The following is a 19,877-nucleotide window of genomic DNA, read 5'->3' on the forward strand; positions in this document are numbered from 1 at the left end:
CTTAACAGTAGCACTGGTTAGAGTACCAACGCTGCTACTATTTTTTGGCTAGGGGGTGTGGTGTGGCTAACTTACCAGTAGCGTGCCCGCAGGAAACCCACGCTACTGCTAAGCTGTACCAGTAACGCGCTTTATAACAGACGCTACTAGTACTTATCAGTAGCGTGGGGTTCTAAACACGCGCTACTGGTAAACTTCTATGTATAAGCCTTTTCCTAGTAGTGAGAGCGAGGAAGCGGCTATAGCTTAGCAAGGAAGGAAGAAAGAAGGAAACATGGGAAATGTGACTTGTGGTCAGGGAGAAAAGGGGGTGGGGAAGGGGGGAAGGGGGCGGGGGTAGATATTTTGGCGGTAGGCCAAAATTTTGGAAATGTGGAGGGAAACTTTGCGCGCGGTGCCGCCGGACCATTCACTTTGAACGATTGTGTGCGTCGCAAACGATTCTTCTTCTTTACGCGCATGGGATGAGTTTGATAATTCAAATTTTGGTGGAAATTTCCCCGGGTACGTCATTGCATAATTTAACATCGCTTGCTAATTTGGGCACACAAAAGAGTGTACAGCAGACAGAGCGCACTTACTGAATCGAGCAATTTTAGTAATTACACAGAGCCATTTGACCTAAACATTGCTCTAACAAAAGACCAGCATTAAAAATAAAGCCTAAGCACGCATAATTAAAAGTCCGCCGCCGCGCCAGCCTATGCATCGCCGGTGTGAGATGAGATGTCGATGACTTGTCCTGGTGACATGCCGCCGCTGGTGGACTCCGCGTCCCCCCTGCTGAAGTCGACTACGTCCTCATCCTCGGCGCCGCCCTCAAGGTTGTAGTACTCGTAGTAGTGGATACGCCAGAGCTCGCGTTGGTACTCCACCGCTGATTCCTCGATGGACAGACTCTTCTCTAACTCGACCTCGGCCACACGCAACTCGTCCTCCCAGCGCTCCTCGATCTCCGCCGCCTCCTGCATCTCCAGCTCCCGCTCAGTGACCTCATGAGGAAGCAGGTGCTCCATGGCCACCGCCGACTTTTCAGACGTGGGTTGCATGCTGGAGTCTGAGGTGGCCTGGAATATCTTGGCGTGTGCATCCTCGATCTAGCCGTTGATGGCCTCGACCCGAGCCAGGGTGACATTAGCGGCACGGACGGTAGCTCGAGCGCTCTCAGCGTTTGCAGCCGCCGTCGCAGCAGCAGCTGCAGCCGTCTTAGCTGCTGCAGCTGCCCTATCGGATGCCGCAGACGCCCTCTCGGCGGAAGCGGCCGCGCTCAATGCGGATGCGGTGGCACTCTCGGTGTAGGCGGCCGCGCTGTCGGCGCAGGCGGCGGCGCTCGGGGGGGGGGGACGCGGCCATGGTATGGGCCTTCACGAAGCGTTTCCACGACGTCATCTTTGCAAGAAGGGGGTCTGGGAATGGGGATCGGGATTCATGGATTTGGGGGTTGCCGGCACTAGAGCAGACAAGCCAGCAAAGCTTAAGGAGGGAGACTTAAATAGACCCACATATTTTCATCGCAAACGGTTCCTAGAAAACAACTGCGTGTGATGTTGTAGATATTTTTTATTAGCTGAGGAAAACGAATTTGGAAGAAAGTGCCAACGGATGGTGTTTTAAATGAATGAGAAATTTTGTAGTACTAATACAACTATCATGTCAAATTTTGGAAAATTTCAGGGGTCATTTGACCTTCTAAGATATTTAAGTGATTTTCTAGCCATTTAATGACCGTAATTGAAATTTGAACTACATGTACATGCAACAGCTAACCATAACGATTTGAAAACTCATATTTTATGTACTTGTGTGTGATTTAATTCCATGTGCAGTAAATTGGAAGGAATTTTCAAAATATTGGTCTAACGGTTATGACACAATTAAGCATGACGTGACATGACATTTGAATTCCAAAATATTAAAAAAATTAGAAACACATGAAACCTTGGTTGATGTAATGTCATGCCATCAAGATGATGTGGTAAAAAAATTGGCATGTTTGACCAAAGTTTGGACACACACCCCTCACAAACCGGAGCAACTCACTAGAAGGCTCGTGGTTCCGAGAGGGAACAATGCATGTTTCATGAGGAACGGGAGATAGCTTCCTCTTACAGCCTTCAATTTTTTTTCTACGTCTAACATGCCCTACTACAACTGTACACTACTAGGAAAACCTCTATAGATAGACATTTAGTAGTAGCGTAGGTTATTTGGCCCGCGCTACTGCTACTTAGTAGTAGCAAGGGTAAAAAACGCGCTACTGGTATGGCATATTAGTAGCGCGGGCACAAAAAACCTACGCTACTACTAATTAAATGATTTGTGTCCGGACTAGGGATGGCAATGGGGACAATCCCCTATGGGGATACCTACAACATCCCCATCCCCATCTATTCCCTATCATCCCATCCCCATCCGCGTTTACATGTCTGGGGTTGAAATTTCCCCATACTCATGCCCCACTGGGGAACGGGGCCCCATTAGGGTCCCCATCCCCATAAACAAATACTCATATACATAATATGACACCCTATAATCAACATACATAAATGGTGTTGTCCTTATCCTGCTAATGCCTATCTAGGTCGTACTTACTTCTTGGTCATGGTGGCAGCTGAGGTGAGGATGTGAGATAGGTTTAAGGTTTTTTCAGAGCTTTTTTTGTTTTTGCAAGTTTTTTTGTGAATATTTTAAGGTTGACCGCTGTGTCACAGTTACTAACCGGGTCCCCGATGGGTATTGGGTCTGGGGAATAGGATATCGTCCCCATCCCCATTGTACCCTATGGGGAATAAATTAGTTTTGTAAATATCCCCATGGAGATGTTTTTCGCCTATCCCCACCCCCTAATAGATGAAATCTCCATGGGTTTGGCGGGTATGGGGCCCCATTGCCATCCCTAGTCCGGACTCGTCAACAAACAATAGTCACAGCGTGGGTATAAAACCTACACTACTATTAGATAAATAGTTGTAGTGTATGTGGGACACACCGCGCTGCTGCTATGCCACCACCCGCCGACTCCACTCCCACACGACCCACCCCGAGACAGATCTAGATCGAGACCCTCTCCACCGGCGGCCTCCCCTTCCTCAACCTCCTCTCTTCTCCCAGCCCCCGCACACATGGGAAACTACTGCTCGGCGTCTCCAGCAATCAAGCAGCGGCCAAGGCCGGGCTCCCGGGCTCCGTGCGGCATCGTCTCTTCCTTCCCCGCCGTCATCTGTCAGCGTCATCGTCGTGGTCTGGCCCTTCGCGCCACAACGGTAAGCATGCAAGCATGCAAGCACGCATGCCGCTGCTCCCCTGCCTCTCACCCCGTCCATCTCCGGCAGTTCCCTGTGTCAGCGGCGGCGGGGAGTCGGCCCATTGGACTCCCTTTGTCGGCGGCGGGGGGGAGTCTCCCCATCCATCTCCGATTTGGCCAGACGATGGCGAGCGCCGATCGATTGATTGATCGATCAAGCCCCTGATGTTGTGCTCGCTCCGCTGTGTCATCTAAATTTATTGCATAGTGCGTTGACACCCAGTAAATTTCTTGCTAGTTTAGTGCGCTTGTGTTCATCTTTTTAATTATATTGGGGGGAAACGCCCTTCTATGCTTCCTGTACTGATTCTGATTCTTAGGTTTTTGCTTGTTGCTTTTCTAGTCCCGTGCGTGTTCGTTTATAGATTCACAAAAGAAATGCCTGCTACGTGCGTGCAGGTTGGTTGTGGGGTTCGTTTGCTATTTTTCTTAGTGCTTACATATGCAAGAGATGTAGTAGCTCCGAGCCTTCAATGGAGTAGCCACATGGTTGACTACCAAACCTTATACTTATGTTGTTGCTTGTTGGCCTGGTCCTTACAGCTGTCCTGCTTGTGGTTGATTCAGCTGGGAATCAACAACACTGTCGTCGCTGGCGGCATGGACACCATGTCCAATGCCCCCAAATATGCTGCAACAGCAAGGTTCCTACTAGCTTAAGTAGAATGGCTCTGTAACTGCCAGCAACTCTTCTAGCACAAAGTTTGTTGTTTAGGTATTCTGACTAGTCGTTTACTATCTCTCTAGATAGTTTCTTAGATGGAAACCTCGCAGAGTAGTTAGTGTGCAGCCAGAGTCCAGTATGATATCTCAGTCTTGAGTAAAGCATTGAATTTAAGCTAGTAGATATTGAGCTCTATGATTGAAGTGTATCTGTTGAATACATCTAATCTGAACAATTTCACATTTGCTTCTCTGATAAGTAAGGTCTGTTTTCATTTACAGGTAGAAGATAGCGACAGAGTGGGAAGGTTTGTGCAAATATCTTCTCCTCCATCCCCGTCCGCGTCAAAGCTGCTGGGTGCATCCATCCAACATCTTCAGATCTGAGTGAAGAGGACATCCGTCCATCTCAAAAGGTTTAACTTTGTACCAGCTAGTTAACTTGTCTTTTCATCAGTTCCTCCTTGAGTAATTGGAAAGGGGATTATATTAGACTGGTAGCTGATTCTTGGTGAAAATTGCTTTGCCTGTATGTATGTAGACAGTCTTGTAGCAATGATTCTTGGTGAAAACGCCCTGTCCTAGATACCCCCTGGTTCATGGTAATTACTTGACATTTTGGAAATGAAACCGACAGAGTTTCGGTGCTAGATATTTCTTTGAGCAAATATTACAACTAGAACGCAGAATTCTAATTGCAGTCACAAGTCATGTGAAGTTCGAACTGTTAGTGAACATAGGTCCTACCGTTCTAGTTGTAGGTTAAGTGTGAGCAATTTCCAGGAGTATGAGACCTCAGCTTGAATAGGTTATCTTAGGTTGCACTGTAACTAAGTTCCTCATTCAGTTTGTTTTCTGAGGCCAATGTCGTCCAGGAAATTAAGAATATGTATACTGTTTCTATTAATTATAGACAATTGAGTAGCGGATTTAATATGTCTAGGAAACCTCTGCCCAGACCCCCTCTCCCCACCCTCTTCCTCTTAACTTGATAGGTTACCACTTTCCGCATATAGGGAGCATGTTCTTATCAATTTACTCATTCTTTTGTAGGCGATGGCTCCAAGGCATCTACAATCAGTATTTGCATGTTCTTAGCAGACAAATCTGGGAGAATGTACTAGCTGCATATATTGGTTCTTGGGTTTATTATTAGAGCTTTTTATCTGCATATATACATAGGAGTGAGAATGCCCAGGTATGCGACCCTAAATTTAGTTTCACTGCTTTCTTACTCATGGGATTTATCCAATTAATAACTATAATGGATTAATGAGAAAAATACAAGGGAAATTAGCTTTATAAAAATGAAACTATTCATGGTAAACATTTGGCAGAAGAGAATCACAAAATGAACAACAGCCTCCCTCACGGGAAACATGAGGTGTGGTAAAATGCTCACTTAAAAAATAAAAACTAGAGATTACTTCCTGGTTTCCTTATTCCTCGTTGCTACTGGTGCTGTCTGTTTAGGTAACCCTCTTCCTCATGGTGTTCAGCTGGTTGGCACCAATCTACTAAGTATACATAAAGTGAATTTGAGTTATATAAATAAGCTAACTGTCTACAAGACATCACTAACATAGAACAAAATGATGTAGTCTAGAGTGCAGCATGACTTTGTTTTTTCTGCTCTTTTTCGTAAGCATACCAAAGAAAATCCAACCTCAAGCCTTTGAAAGTTTGAACCATTGATCTGCTCTATGCTTCCTATCCATTTCACATCAATTAAGTGCGTCGACATCGACATCGACACGGGGCTGGAGCGGCGGCGACGACGACATCGACACAGGGCTGCTGCAGCGACCACGACGACATTGTGACGGTGCTGTGGCGCCGACAACGATGACGACAACATCATCACGGTGCTGCGGCGCCAACAATGACGACGACAACATGGTCAGGGTGCTGCAGTGGCAGCGATGCCGACGACATCAACACGGGCTTGTGGAGGCACCGACGCTGACGACCTATACGCGTGGCGTATATTGTATATATATGCGCATTAATTGTCTATATCAAATATGTATGATTGACTATATGCAGAACATGTACTATTATGAAATGCATGTGACATGAGTACTATGAAATGTATGTCTAAACTGGAATAGGTAGATTTTTTTAAAATCCAAATTAGTTAGTAGCAGCATGGGGGTATTATAGACGCATTACTACTGTACCGTTAGTAGTAGCGCATTTGCGAAATAGTAGTAGCGTGGTTTGCACCAACGCTACTGGTATGTCTATTTATCAATAGCGTGGCATAAAAAACGCGATATTGCTAAAAAATAGTTGTAGCGCCATAGCAGTAGTGCGGTACCCCACGCTATTGGTATGCAAAAAACCTACGCTACTGGTAAGCTTTTTCCTAATAGTGGTAATGTGATTTTTTTTTAAATTCTAGGGGTCATTTGAACTTTTAAAGATATTTAAGTGATTTTCTAGCCATTTAATGACCGTAATTCAAATTTAAACTACATCCACATGCAACGCCTAACCAAAACGGTTTGAAAAATCATATTTGTGTACTTGTGTGCGAGATAATTCCATGTGCAGTAAACTAGAAAAAAAATTCAAACATATTTGTATCACGACATGGACACATATGCATGGAGTGGCATGGCATTTTAATTCCAAAAAAATTAGAAACACATGAAACCTTGGTTGATGTAATGTCATGCCACCAAAATGATGTGGTAAAGAAATTGGCATTTTTGATGAAAGTTTGGACACACACCCCTCACAAATCGGAACAACTCGCTACAAGGTTCGTGGTTCCGAGAGGGAATAATGCATGTTTGATGACGAACGGGAGATAGCTTCCTCTTACGGCCTTCAAATTTTTTTTATGTCTAACGTGCACTACTACAACTATAATGTGAAATTTTGGAAAATTCTAGGGGGCATTTGACCTTTTAAAGACATTTAAGTGATTTTCTAACCATTTCATAACCGTAAATCAAATTTGAACTACATCTACATGCAACGCCTAACCAAAACGGTTTGAAAAATCATATATGTGTACTTGTGTGCGAGTTAATTCCATGTGCAGTAAATTAGAAAGAATTTTCAAACATATTGATCTCACGACATGGACACATGCATACGTATGCATGGAGTGACATGGCATTTTAATTCAAAAAAATAGAAAAATGATCAGAAACACATGAAACATTGGTTGATGTAATGTCATGCCACCAAGATGATGTGGTAAAGAAATTGGCATGTTTGACGAACGTTTGGACACACACCCCTCATAAACCGGAGCAACTCGCTAGAAGGTTCGTGGTTCCAAGAGGGAACAATGCATGTTTGATGACGAACGGGCGATAGCTTCCTATTACGGCCTTCAAATTTTTCCTACGTTTAACGTGCACTAATACAACTGTCATGTGAAAATTTGGTAAATTTCAGGGGTCATTTGACCTTTCAAAGACATTTAAGTGATTTTCTAACTATTTAATGATCGTAATTCAAACTTGAACTACATCTACATGCAACGCCTAACCATAACAGTTTAAAAAATCATATGTTTGTGTACTTGTGTGTGAGTTAATTCCATGTGTAGTAAATTAGAAGGAATTTTCAAACATATTGTTGTCAAGGCATGGGCACATGCATGGAGTGCATGCCATGGCATTTTAATTCCAAAAAAATAAGAAAATGATCAGAAAAACATGAAACCTTGCTTGATTTAATGTCATCCACCAAGATGATGTGGTAAAGAAATTGGCATGTTTGACGAAAGTTTGGACACATACCCCTCACAAATCAGAGCAACTCACTAGAAGGTTCGTGGTTCCGAGAGGGAACAATGCATGTTTGTTGACGAACGGGAGATAGCTTCCTCTTACGGCCTTCAAATTTTTTCTATGTCTAACGTGCACTACTATAACTGTAATGTGAAATTTTGGAAAATTCTAGAGGTCATTTGACCTTTTAAAGACATGTAAGTGATTTTCTAACCATTTAATGACAGTAATTTAAATTTGAACTACATCTACATGCAACGCCTAACCAAAAAGGTTTGAAAAATCATATATGTGTACTTATGTGCGAGTTAATTCCATGTGCCGTAAATTAGAAAGAATTTTCAAACATATTGGTCTCACGACATGGACACATGCATACGTATGCATGGAGTGACATGGCATTTTAATTCAAAAAAATAGAAAAATAATCAGAAACACATGAAACCTTGGTTGATGTAATGTCTTGCCACCAAGATGATGTGGTAAAGAAATTGGCATGTTTGACGAACGTTTGGACACATGCCCCTCACAAACCGGAGCAACTCTCTAGAAGGTTCGTGGTCCGAGAGGGAACAACGCATGTTTGATGACGAATGGGAGATAGCTTCCTCTTACGGCCTTCAAATTTTTTCCTACATTTAACGTGCAACTATTATGTGAAAATTTGGTAAATTTCAGGGGTCATTTGACCTTCTAAAGACATTTAAGTGATTTTCTAACCATTTAATGACCATAATTATAATTTGAACTACATCTACATGCAACGCCTAACCAAAACGGTTTGAAAAATCATATTTTTGTGTACTTGTGTGCAAATTAATTCCATTTGCAGTAAATTATAAGAAAATTTCAAACATATTGGTGTCAAGGCATGGGTACATGTATGGAATGCATGCCATGACATTTTAATTCCAAAAAATTAAAAAATGATCAGAAAAACATGAAACCTTGCTTGATTTAATGTCATGCCACCAAGATGATGTGGTAAAAAATTGGCCTGTTTGACGAAAGTTTGGACACACACCCCTCACAAACCGGAGCAACTCACTAGAAGGTTCGTGGTTCCGAGAGGGAACAATGCATGCTTGCTGACGGATGGGAGATAACTTCCTCTTACGGCCTTCAAATTTTTTCCTATGTTTAACATGCACTAATACAACTCTCATGTGAAAATTTGGAAATTTCCAAGGGTGAGCGACCTTTTGAAGACATTTGAGTGATTTTCTAACCATTTAATGATCGTAATTCAATTTTGAACTACATCTACATGCAACGCCTAGCCAAAACGGTTTGAAAAATCATATTTTTGTGTACTTGTGTGTGAGTTAAAAAATCATCAGACGATGTAAATATCTGGTATTCAAAAAAGAAAATGTAAAGATCTGGCAAGACAACCGGCCCCACATGATTGGCAGTCTATCTCGTGGCTCGAGGTTTGGTAGGTGAGTGGCGGGGATCATTATTCATACATGGTTCTGCATTGGAAACCGTCAGCTATTATGCTCACACAGGGATTTTAGCCATTATGTTCACACACGGATTTTGCAGCAGGAATTGTGTGTAATTCAAACTACAGTACTCATAAATTCTAGCGACCGGATTTTGTACTGTCCCCGTCGATATATATTCCGCCCAGCAATAAATACTACCTTGCTCATGTCGTCCTGCCTGCATTCTCATCTACATCCTCCCCTCGCTCGCCCTCTCTCTCTCTCAAATCTCTACCATGGCGCCGCCGGTCTGCCCATGCGTCGACGAGGAGTCGCCGCCCCCCGAGGACGCTCACTCGATTAGCAGCGACGAGGACCCCTACACGCCGCCTGACGAGGTTGCGCCGGACCCCCAACTTTGGATTGGTTTTGGGGTCAGTACAATCTTTGTTTGTGGAAGTCGCTGCCGCCGGCTGAGAAAGCCAGGCAAGTGGCGTTCAAGAAGGAGATGGCGGAGGAGGAAGCCAGGTACCACGCGGCCTGTGAAGCATGTGATGCCGCCAAGAAAAAGGAGGCGGTAGAGCTTTCGGGGCGGGCGCGTCGTCATGTCGAGGAGGTGTATGAAGACGGGTACTTCGTGAGGGAGGTCATAGGCGATGGGCGCCTCATCGCTGTGTGGAGGTGGGCCGATAAGCTCCAGCGTGCCACCGAGGAGGAGCTCCGATGGGCGCCTAATGAAATGGCAAGATCTGCCGCACGCGTCCGCCAGCAAGAGGCAGATCAGTACGTCAAGCGCTGCGAGGCGGAGGAGTCGGAGTACTGCCTCCACACTGGGAAGACGCGGCGCACCAGGGAGCTGTTGGCGAGGGGCTGCTGGAATACTGGCCCCGGGAGGTATTATTAGTTTTAGTATTGATCATTTTTTATTTTATGCATTGTACCTAGTAGTTAAGTATCATCACGTGTATGTGATGATATTATATATATACATATATATATTCTGTGATGATCTAATGAACAATTAGTATATATATATATTATGAATTCCATTTTCTATCTATTTTTGTATACTAATTTGAATCTAGATGTTATCATCCACATATACGGAATGGAAAACATATGTACACACATTGAAAAAGAACATGTAAGAATGGAAAACAGAGTACAGACATTGAAACAGAGCAATACTATGATTGTTGTGAATACATAGCTATCCACGTCGAAACGACTTTTCAAAAATAAAACGCGTCCATGAGACCATGACCAGCAGCCCTTACTAGGGTGGCTCTTGGCTCTGCCTGAACTCGTGCAGCCGTTCGTCCAAGCGGTCGACATGCTCGCGGTACATCTGGAGCGCGATCTCGAGCTCCAAGTTGGCTATTTCATCGAAGATCACCAGCTCGAGGATGCGATGGCCATGTTACTCTACCGCGCCCAGGCGGACACCTGGGCCAAGGAGGCGGTCGAGCCCACGGACCAGCGCATTGGCATCCAGCGGGCCGCAGACAAGGCGAACGGCGGCACCCATGCGAACGACGCAGCGGGTGTCCGGTGTAAGTACGACGTGGCCGGCCTCTGGTGCAAGTACGGCGCTGAGGGCCTCTGCCCACTCTTGGCGAGGAATGGGGGTACTGACGGGACATGTACCCAGCTGCGGCGCCGTGTCGACAGTAGGAAAGTGTCACTTGATCCGCTCTTGCTATGTGGCGCGCCGCGCCTCTCGCTCTGCGGCGCTCCAACGGTCTCGCCGTGCGGCGAGCCGCAGCCTATCGGCGCAGACACGCCTAGCTTGCTCTGCGGCGTGCCATCAATCGTGTTGTGCGGCGAGCTACAGCCTGTCAGCGCTGACATGCCTATCTTGATCCACGGCACTCAAGCGCCATGCGCCAAAGGTCTGCACAACCCTGACAATGATGTGCATCACAACATCGTCCATCGCATTGTCGGGGAGCGCCTTGGCCTCGATGGGCCGTGGCGCCTACTCGTTTTCCTCGTCGACGAGGTTAATGGCAGAAGCGGTGCTTTGGTGGGTTGGCATGCTTGGAAAAGGTGGATGTGCTACAGGCTACGCTTGTCACCTCCGTGCGTCACGTTCCCATATGTGCAATATAGCAGGGTGGTGGGAAACATGTGCGGAAATGGCAGCAAACGGTGGCGTGTTCATAAAACGCCATCAATTAATCGAAACTTAGCATCGAGCATAGCATCGAGCTAGCACAAGAAGTAGATGATGATCAGATGAACACGGACCACACTAGGGAACCCATCGGTGATGAATTCATCAATCCCAAATGGTTGAATACTAGCAAGTGTTTTCCCACAACACAGACGGCCTATTCCATCACAAATAGGTTAGATGGATCAACTGTATGCCACGTATCGCACATTGTCAAAATGTAATGCGGTAGACCTTCTTTAACATATGTTAAAAAACAAGGACCTCGATGTTAAATTAGCTGAGGGAATGGGGCATTTTGGTCATTTGACCGAAATGACCCATCCCATCACCTAATTTAACATCGACACAACTTCCCATTCAATCACCCATCCGATGGCTGCACCAGCCTGAACACACTTAACTTGATAGTTTTCTTAGATGAGCTACTGGTGGAACATCTAGTCCTTGCTGATAGGAATGCATCTTCACATCCTTGCTGATAGGAATGAGATCCTTAATGGCCAATAGATGTTGTGTAGACAGAGCATATCACATACGTCTTATTAGAAGCAATCGTCTGCGTTATTATCGGTCTTCGCACACATTTCTGATTACAGACCTGTTTGCCACGTATCACACACATCTTGTTATATTGAACCATTTCTGTTCTCTTGCCTAATCACAAACAGTTCATCCGAGTGAACGGTATGTTGTACATCACACACACCTTGATTAGCCTGACCGTTTTTTTGTTGCCTAATCACACACAGTTCATCGCAGTGAATCGTATGTTGTATATCGCACACGCCTACATCTGGCTGCCCGTTTTTTTGTTCCTCCTCATCGCAAACAGTTAATTGAACTGAACTGTAGGCCCTCCATCGCACACGCAACTAAAACCTGAACCATGTTTGATGCATCCGTCATCGCTAACATTTTATACATTTCTGACGGTTTTCATACAACACCATTTGCGACTATTGCATCGCACACAATTTCTTGAAGGGTCTCTGATCGTAGTGTCGCATTAGCAACATCCTACAGTAGTGAACGTGGAGTTATTGCAGCATGATTCCCGGGATTTTTCAAATCTCCTCCAATACAAGAAATATCGTCCCGAGATTTAAGAGGTGGGTCAGGGGGGGGGGGGGTTCTGGCTACGAAATTCTAGTGAGTGTTCCCGGTCTTGGTTTCTCTTCTCGAAGAGGTCGATCCATTATGTTGATGTCTTCATTTCTCTGCTTCAGGTCATCATGATGAAGTCAACATCCTTTCTTCGGGAACTCCATCGTACTTATGAAAGAATAAAGGGTGGGTATTCCGGGAGAACAGATCTCTGCAAGGTCGACTATCTGGTCGATAACATCGGGGAAGGTGGCGGAAGTAACTCTCAAATAGAAACTTAAGAAAATATCGAGAGCAAAGTAAGGAGGTATCATGGGAAGTTTCGAGCAGGTAGGCAATCGTTCGATTCCTAAAGCAGGGCATGAAATGGGTTCAAAGCAACGGGAATAAGTATGGTGTCTGATACCAGAATTGATGATCTCTCGGAAGGTGGCTCGTGAATTACATATGAGGCCATGCACGAGGAACAACCTTGGGAAGATGGGGTGTACATGAGAGTCAGGTTTTGATCATGTGGAACTGTGGGTTATGGGCCCACCACGTGGGTTAAAAGTAGGAAGGCGGTGACGTCTTGCACGATCATGTAAGCAAGGATGTCAGAGGACAGCCTGTCAGTTATGTCGGCAACAACATCGATACCAACGGCAAGGGACAAAGAGAACCATTCTCCTGCTCGTTGAACGAGGCCAAGCAATAGGCAAAGTTCTCGCCCATCGGTGGTTACCGGAATGTCATCAACAATAGTAATAGGGTCTTACCGACACGATTGTACACCTACGTGTTTACATAAGTAGAAGAATATTACTGCTTAGATCATATAGATCATAAGAAAGGTTAAACCAAACAATGGAAAGGAAAAGATGATCATCAGATTAAATAGAACAATGGAAAGGAAAATGTGTTTAAACACATATTTCAGGGGTATACCTTCCCAAGGACAAGCAAGGCATGCTATCTATGACAGGATATAACATAGAAAACCCTTTAGGAAAGGGGAGAGAAATTGCATGACATTACCCATACAACGGTGTTTGGATAATTGATAAAGAGAATTTAGCATTGTGCTGCAAATGCTCTTATTGATGATCGGAGTACCATAGACATGCTTTGAGATAACATTGACATGATCATCAGGTAAGATCAGTCTATGAATACACAAAGGATCCATCAGGGACAACTTATATAATAAGTCTTACAATTTCCTCATCGAAGAATGGCTAACCTTGCTAAAAAGGAAAATATAACAAGAGGTCCTCCAGCCAGGCGTGTTAGGCAAGACATCACCTTATTGGGTTAAAGACCAATGTTATAACTCTTGGGAATATGTTCCAACCATCATATCTAACCGAGATTCAGATCTGATTGGTGTCAGGATACCTCAGACTCAGGATGCCTGAGAAGAAAAGGTGCAACATAATTTGACAAGATGACATAGTAAGGTTCTCGGGAAATGAACTATGGAGTCAAGTTCCAAAACAAGATTTCATCATTAAACCAAGGAGAGGATGAGGAGGTAGCTGATGAACTCAATGACAATTCATCGAGATTTCCAAAAGATGGATTTCCACAATTATGTGAACAAGGATATAACATTTGTTAGATCAATGATATAATGAGGTATGATCGAGGAAAACATATCGATTAAACATTGGTTGATAGGTGCTCCCGAAATATGGGCATAGGTAGCCTGATCAACTGTTAGAATGGTGATCCAATAACCGATAGTCTAAGAATGAACTTTCGATCATTAACTTCAAAGCAATAGGGTTACTAGAAGTGCAGAATCCAAACAACACCGTTCACGTGTTGGTATCCTAGTTAGAGTCATCACGAGGACTAAGAAATAAAGGTGATGGTGAGAAGTATCACTATACCAAGAATTCTTAAGAGGTGGAGCAATCCTCACAACATCCTTGATATAGAAGACAGTAATACTACAAGGTAGAACATAATACAAGCTGGATAGCAAGTTGCATCCTTAGCATGAACAAGTTTGTGATAAAAGGAAGGTAAGGAAGTTGTCGATGGTAACTCAAGCTACTAAGGATGGCACCCATCTGATGTCTACTACACAACTTTATTCTTGTAGACACGTGTTGGGCCTCCAAGCGTAGAGTTTTGTAGGACAGTAGCAATTTTCCCTCAGGTGGATGCACTAAGGTTTATCAATCCATGGGAGGTGTAGGATGAAGATGGTCTCTCTCAAACAACCCTGCAATCAAATACAAGAAATCTCTTGTGTCCCCAACACACCCAATACAATGGAAATTTGTATAGGTGCACTAGTTCGGTGAAGAGATGGTGATACAAGTGTAATATGGATGGTAGAAATATATTTTTATAATCTGAATAAATAAAAACAGCAAGGTAGCAAATAGTAAACGAGCACAAAAACGGTATCACAATGCTTGAAAATGAGGCCTAAGGTTCTTACTTTCGCTAGTGCAATCTCTCAACAATGCTAATATAATTGAATCATATAACCATCCCTCAAAGTGCGATGAAGAATCACTCCAAAGTTCCTATCTAGCGGAGAACATAAGAATAAATTGTTTGTAGGGTACGAAACCACCTAAAAGCTATTCTTTCCATTTGATCTATTCAAGAGTTCGTACTGAAATAACACAAAGCTATTATTTCCATTCGATCTATCCTAGAGTTCGTACTAAAATAACACCAAAACAAATTCATATTCATAATACTCAATCCAACACAAAGAACTTCAAAGAGTGCCCCAAGATTTCTACCGGAGAAACAAAGACAAAAACGTGCATCAACCCCTATGCATAGATGACCCCAGTGTCACCTCAGGAATCCGCGAGTTGAGTGCCAAAACATATATCAAGTGAATCAATACGATACCCCATTGTCACCACGAGTATTCAATTGCAAGACATATATCAAGTGTTCTCAAATCCATAAAAGTAATCAATTCGATAACAACGAAATCTCAAAGGGAAAAACTCAATTCATCACAACAAGATAGAGAGGAGAAAACACCATATGATCTGACTATATTAACAAAGCCCACGATACATCAAGATCATGACATCTCAAGGACAAGAGAGAGAGAGAGAGAGAGAGGGAGAGAGAGAGAGATTAAACACATAGCTACTAGTACAAACCCTCAGCCTCGAGGGTGGACTACTCCCTCCTCATCGTGGTGGTTGTCGGGACGATGAAGATGGCCACCGGAGATGATTCCCCCCTCCGGCAGGGTGCTGGAACGGGGTCTAGATTGGTTTTCGGTGGCTACAGAGCCTTGCGGGGGTGGAATTTTTGATCTAGGTTAACCCCGAAGGGTTTCGGAATATTTACGAATTTATACGGCAAAGAGGGGGTGTGGGAGGCCACCGAGGTGGGCACAACCCACCTGGGCGCGCCAAGGGGCCCTGGCGTGCCCTGGTGGGTTGTGCCCCCCTCGGGGTACCCCCAGGTGCTACTCTGGCCCATCGAGAGTCTTCTGGTCCATAAAAAATCCACAAAAAATTTCGCTATGTTTGGACTCCATTTGATATTGATTTTCTGCGATGTAAAAAACAAGCAAAAAATAGCAACTGGCACAGGGCACTAGGTCAATAGGTTAGTCCCCAAAAATGATATAAAGTTTCTACAAAATGATTGTAAAACATAAAAGAATGATAATAAAACAACATGAATACTTCATAAATTATAGATACGTTGGAGACATATCAGGATCCCCAAACTTAATTCCTACTCGTCCTCGAGTAGGTAAATGTTAAAAGAAATACATTATGAAATGTGAATGCTAGCAAAGTGCATAAGTTTGATAAATGACAATTTCAATCACTTATCCTAGCATCATTACAACAATTCTTTCTTATGAAACTTCTCATGTTAAAGTAGCAACCAATTCACATGTTATGGTTCAAACAATGAATTCTCATGAAACTCAAGAAACTATGTTGTCAGTCACCAAGCAATTGTAATTCAACTTATTCAACAGAGTTTGAGTAAGAGCTCCACATACTCAACCATCATATAGTCTTCTATGATTGCTAACACTCACCGCATACACATGAGAAAAACGTTTCAACCGGACACATAGAAAGATAGGGGCTTATTGTTTTGCCTCCCAACATATTCACCTCAAGGGTGATGCCAACAACAATAACTCATGCTACCCATATCCAACTGGATATATGTGCCTAGATCTTTCCTCACCACATGATGCTTTCCAAAAGAGAAAAATAAAAAGGAACAGAGAGAAGAACTTTGACTCTTTGAGTAAAAGTAAATACATAAAAGTAAAATATAGTCTCTTCGCAGAGGGAAGCGGAGGTTGCCGTGCGCTTATTTGTTTGTATGCGCAACCCCTTAGTGCAAAAGAACGTCACGTTATATTTCCCTTTATGATAGCAATCTTTATTATGCAGTCTGTCGCTTTTATTCTTTGCCATGACAAGTTTGTACAACGCTCAATTTTCTCTTACACTAAATGATCTAACACTTTTAGAAGCAATTTTTATTTCCTTTTTTCACCAATGACAACTTACTTGAAGGATCTTGCTCAATCCTTAGGTAGGTATGGTGGACTCTTGAGGATAAGATTTGGGTTTAAGGGTTTTTGGATGCACAAGTAGTATCTCTACTTGGTGCGTAATTTTTGGCTAGCAAAGATGGGGGGCAAGCACCACATGTTGAAGGATCTATGACAATATAACTTCTATGTGAATATGAACAAACATAAACCATTACGTTGTCTTCCTTGTCCAACATCAACAATTTTGGCATATAATATTTTGATGGAGGCTCACAATCACAAAAGATTTCCATGATAGTGTATTTATATGTGAAAGTTCTATTCCTTATATTAATTATTTGTGAATTGCTTGTATGACCAATATTGTGATTGTCAAGCCTCAAAAGATTTCACTTTCTAAACCCAATGTGAAGCTACCACTAGTCATGATATGATTTCAACTTCATGACATTCAATTTATTAATCACAAGAGTAAATGGCATAGAAAAGAGCTTCGTTGACGGGATGTGAATGCCGCTTACCTAGCCTCCATGGTAACTATTTAAGGACTCTATTTTATTTTAAAAAAACAAGATCTAAGTATTTTATTAAAACATAAAGCAAAATAAAAATAAAATGACATTCTAAGAAAGGCACATATCATGTGAAGAAGCAAAAACTTAGGTTCAGCCGATACTAACCGATAATTGTTGAAGAGGAAAGGTGGGATGCCTATTGGGGCATCCCCAAGCTTAGATGCTTGAGACTTCTTGCAATATTATCTTGGGGTGCCTTGGGCATCCCCAAGATTGACCTATTGTGTCTCCTTAATTCTTCTCATACCACGGTTTTCCTAAATCTCAAAAGCTTCATCCACACAAAACTCAACAAGAACTCGTGAGATAAGTTAGTATAAACCAATGCAAAAACTTTATCATTCTCTACTATATAAAATAACTAAAATTATTATTAAACATTGCATACTAAATGCCTCTGCATATTTAATACTCCTATCCTCAAATAGAATCATTAAACAAGCAAACATAACAACAATCTGCCAAAACAGTACAGTCTGTAAAGAATGCAAGAGTATCAATACTTATTTAACTCCAAAAGTTATAAAAATTTACCACACTGCAGAAAATTTATCAGAGATTATTTTTCAAAAAGTTTCAGTATTTTATCACATTCTGAATTTTCTAGGTAATTTTTGCAACAGCGGTAAACTTTCTGTTTTCAAACAGCAACATGTATACTTGCAAAATAAGCATGTCAAAGGCTATACATGCCAGTTTTATTAAAATAAAATATGAAAAACATTAATATAAATAACATCAAGAAAATCCTAAAAAAATAAAATGATGCTCCAAGCAAAACACATATCATGTGACGAATGAAAACATAGCTCCAAGTGAGGTTACCGGTAATGTTGGAGACGAAAGAGGGGATGCCTTCCGGGGCATCCCCATGCTTAGTTGCTTGGATCTTCCTTGAATATTACCTTGGGATGACTTGGGAATCCCCAATCTTAGGGTATTGTCACTCCTTATTCTCCTCATATCGACATCTCACCCAAAACTTGAAAACTTCAATCAAACAAAACATAACGGAACTTTGTGAGATATGTTACTATGATAAAGAGCCGACCATTTAACTTTGGTACTTTCAAAGATAAGATTCATAATTTTTTCCACACAATTCATACTGTAGCATATCATTTCTACAACTTATATTGAGCAATATAAGCCATAGAAACTAGAAAACAAGCAAACTATGCATTGGAAACAGAATCTGTCAAAAACAGAACAATCTATAGTAATCTGTACTCCAACCATACTTCTGTTACTACAAAAATTCTGAAAAATTAGGACAACCTGGGAAATTTGTCTATCAATCTTCTACAAAAAGAATCAGCATTTTATCACGCTTCTGTTAAAAATGAGAATTATTTTCCTGAGCACAAAAGTTTTTGTTTTTCAGCAAGATCAAATCAACTATCACCATAGACCATCCCAAAGGCTTTACTTGGCACTTTATTGAAACAAAAGCTATAAAACATGATTACTATAGTAGCCTAATCATGTGAACACACAAAAACAGTAGGTAAAAGTGTTGGGTTGTCTCCCAACAAGCGCTTTTCTTTAATGCCTTTTAGCTAGGCATGATGATTTTAATGATGCTCACATAAAAGTAAAGAATTGAAACACAATGGGAGAATCATGAAACACATGGCAAGCACATTTAAGCCTAACCCACTTCCTATGCATAGGTATTTTCTGAGAAAAAAAATCTATGGGATCAAGAGTCAACTAGCATAGGAAGGCAAAACAAGCAAAACTTCAAGATTTTCAACATATAGAGAGGAAACTTGATATTATTGCAATACGTACAAGAATATGTTCCTCGCTCATAATAATTTTCAGTAGCATCATGAATGAATTCAACAATATAACTATGACATAAAGCATTCTTTTCATGATGTATAAGCATAGAAATTTTGTTACTCTCCACATAAGCAAATTTGTTCTCATGAATAGTAGTGGGAGCAAACTCAACAAAATAACTATCATGGGATTGAAAATTAGAATCATGATGACAATTTCCATGCTTATAATTATTCACTATAACATATATGTCACCACCATAATCATCATAGATAGCAACTTTGTTGTCACAATCAATTGAAACCTCTTCCAAAATAGTGGATTCATCACTAAATAAAGTCACGACCTCTCCAAATTCACTTTCATCAATATAATCATCATAAATAGGAGGCATTCTATCATTATAACAAATTTGTACATCAAATATTGGGGGACTAAAAATATCATCTTCATCAAACATAGCATCCCCAAGCTTATGGCTTTGCATATCATTAGCATAATGGATATTCAAAGAATTCATACTAAAATCATTGCAATCATGCTCATCATTCAAATATTTTGTGCCAAATATTTTATTG

At 42.1% G+C, this 19,877-nt stretch overlaps 1 long non-coding RNA gene across 1 annotated transcript; it reads left to right on the forward strand.

Annotated features, from left to right (window-relative positions):
* Positions 1-2,993: 2,993 nt before the first annotated feature.
* On the forward strand, positions 2,994-6,065 carry LOC119275628. Its single transcript, XR_005135809.1, has 3 exons — positions 2,994-3,263; positions 4,250-4,383; positions 5,021-6,065. It is a non-coding gene; the product is annotated as an uncharacterized LOC119275628 (long non-coding RNA).
* Positions 6,066-19,877: the final 13,812 nt, after the last annotated feature.

The sequence above is a fragment of the Triticum dicoccoides genome, chromosome 1A (genome assembly GCF_002162155.2).
Source record: "Triticum dicoccoides isolate Atlit2015 ecotype Zavitan chromosome 1A, WEW_v2.0, whole genome shotgun sequence".
Classification (NCBI taxonomy): Eukaryota; Viridiplantae; Streptophyta; class Magnoliopsida; order Poales; family Poaceae; genus Triticum; species Triticum dicoccoides.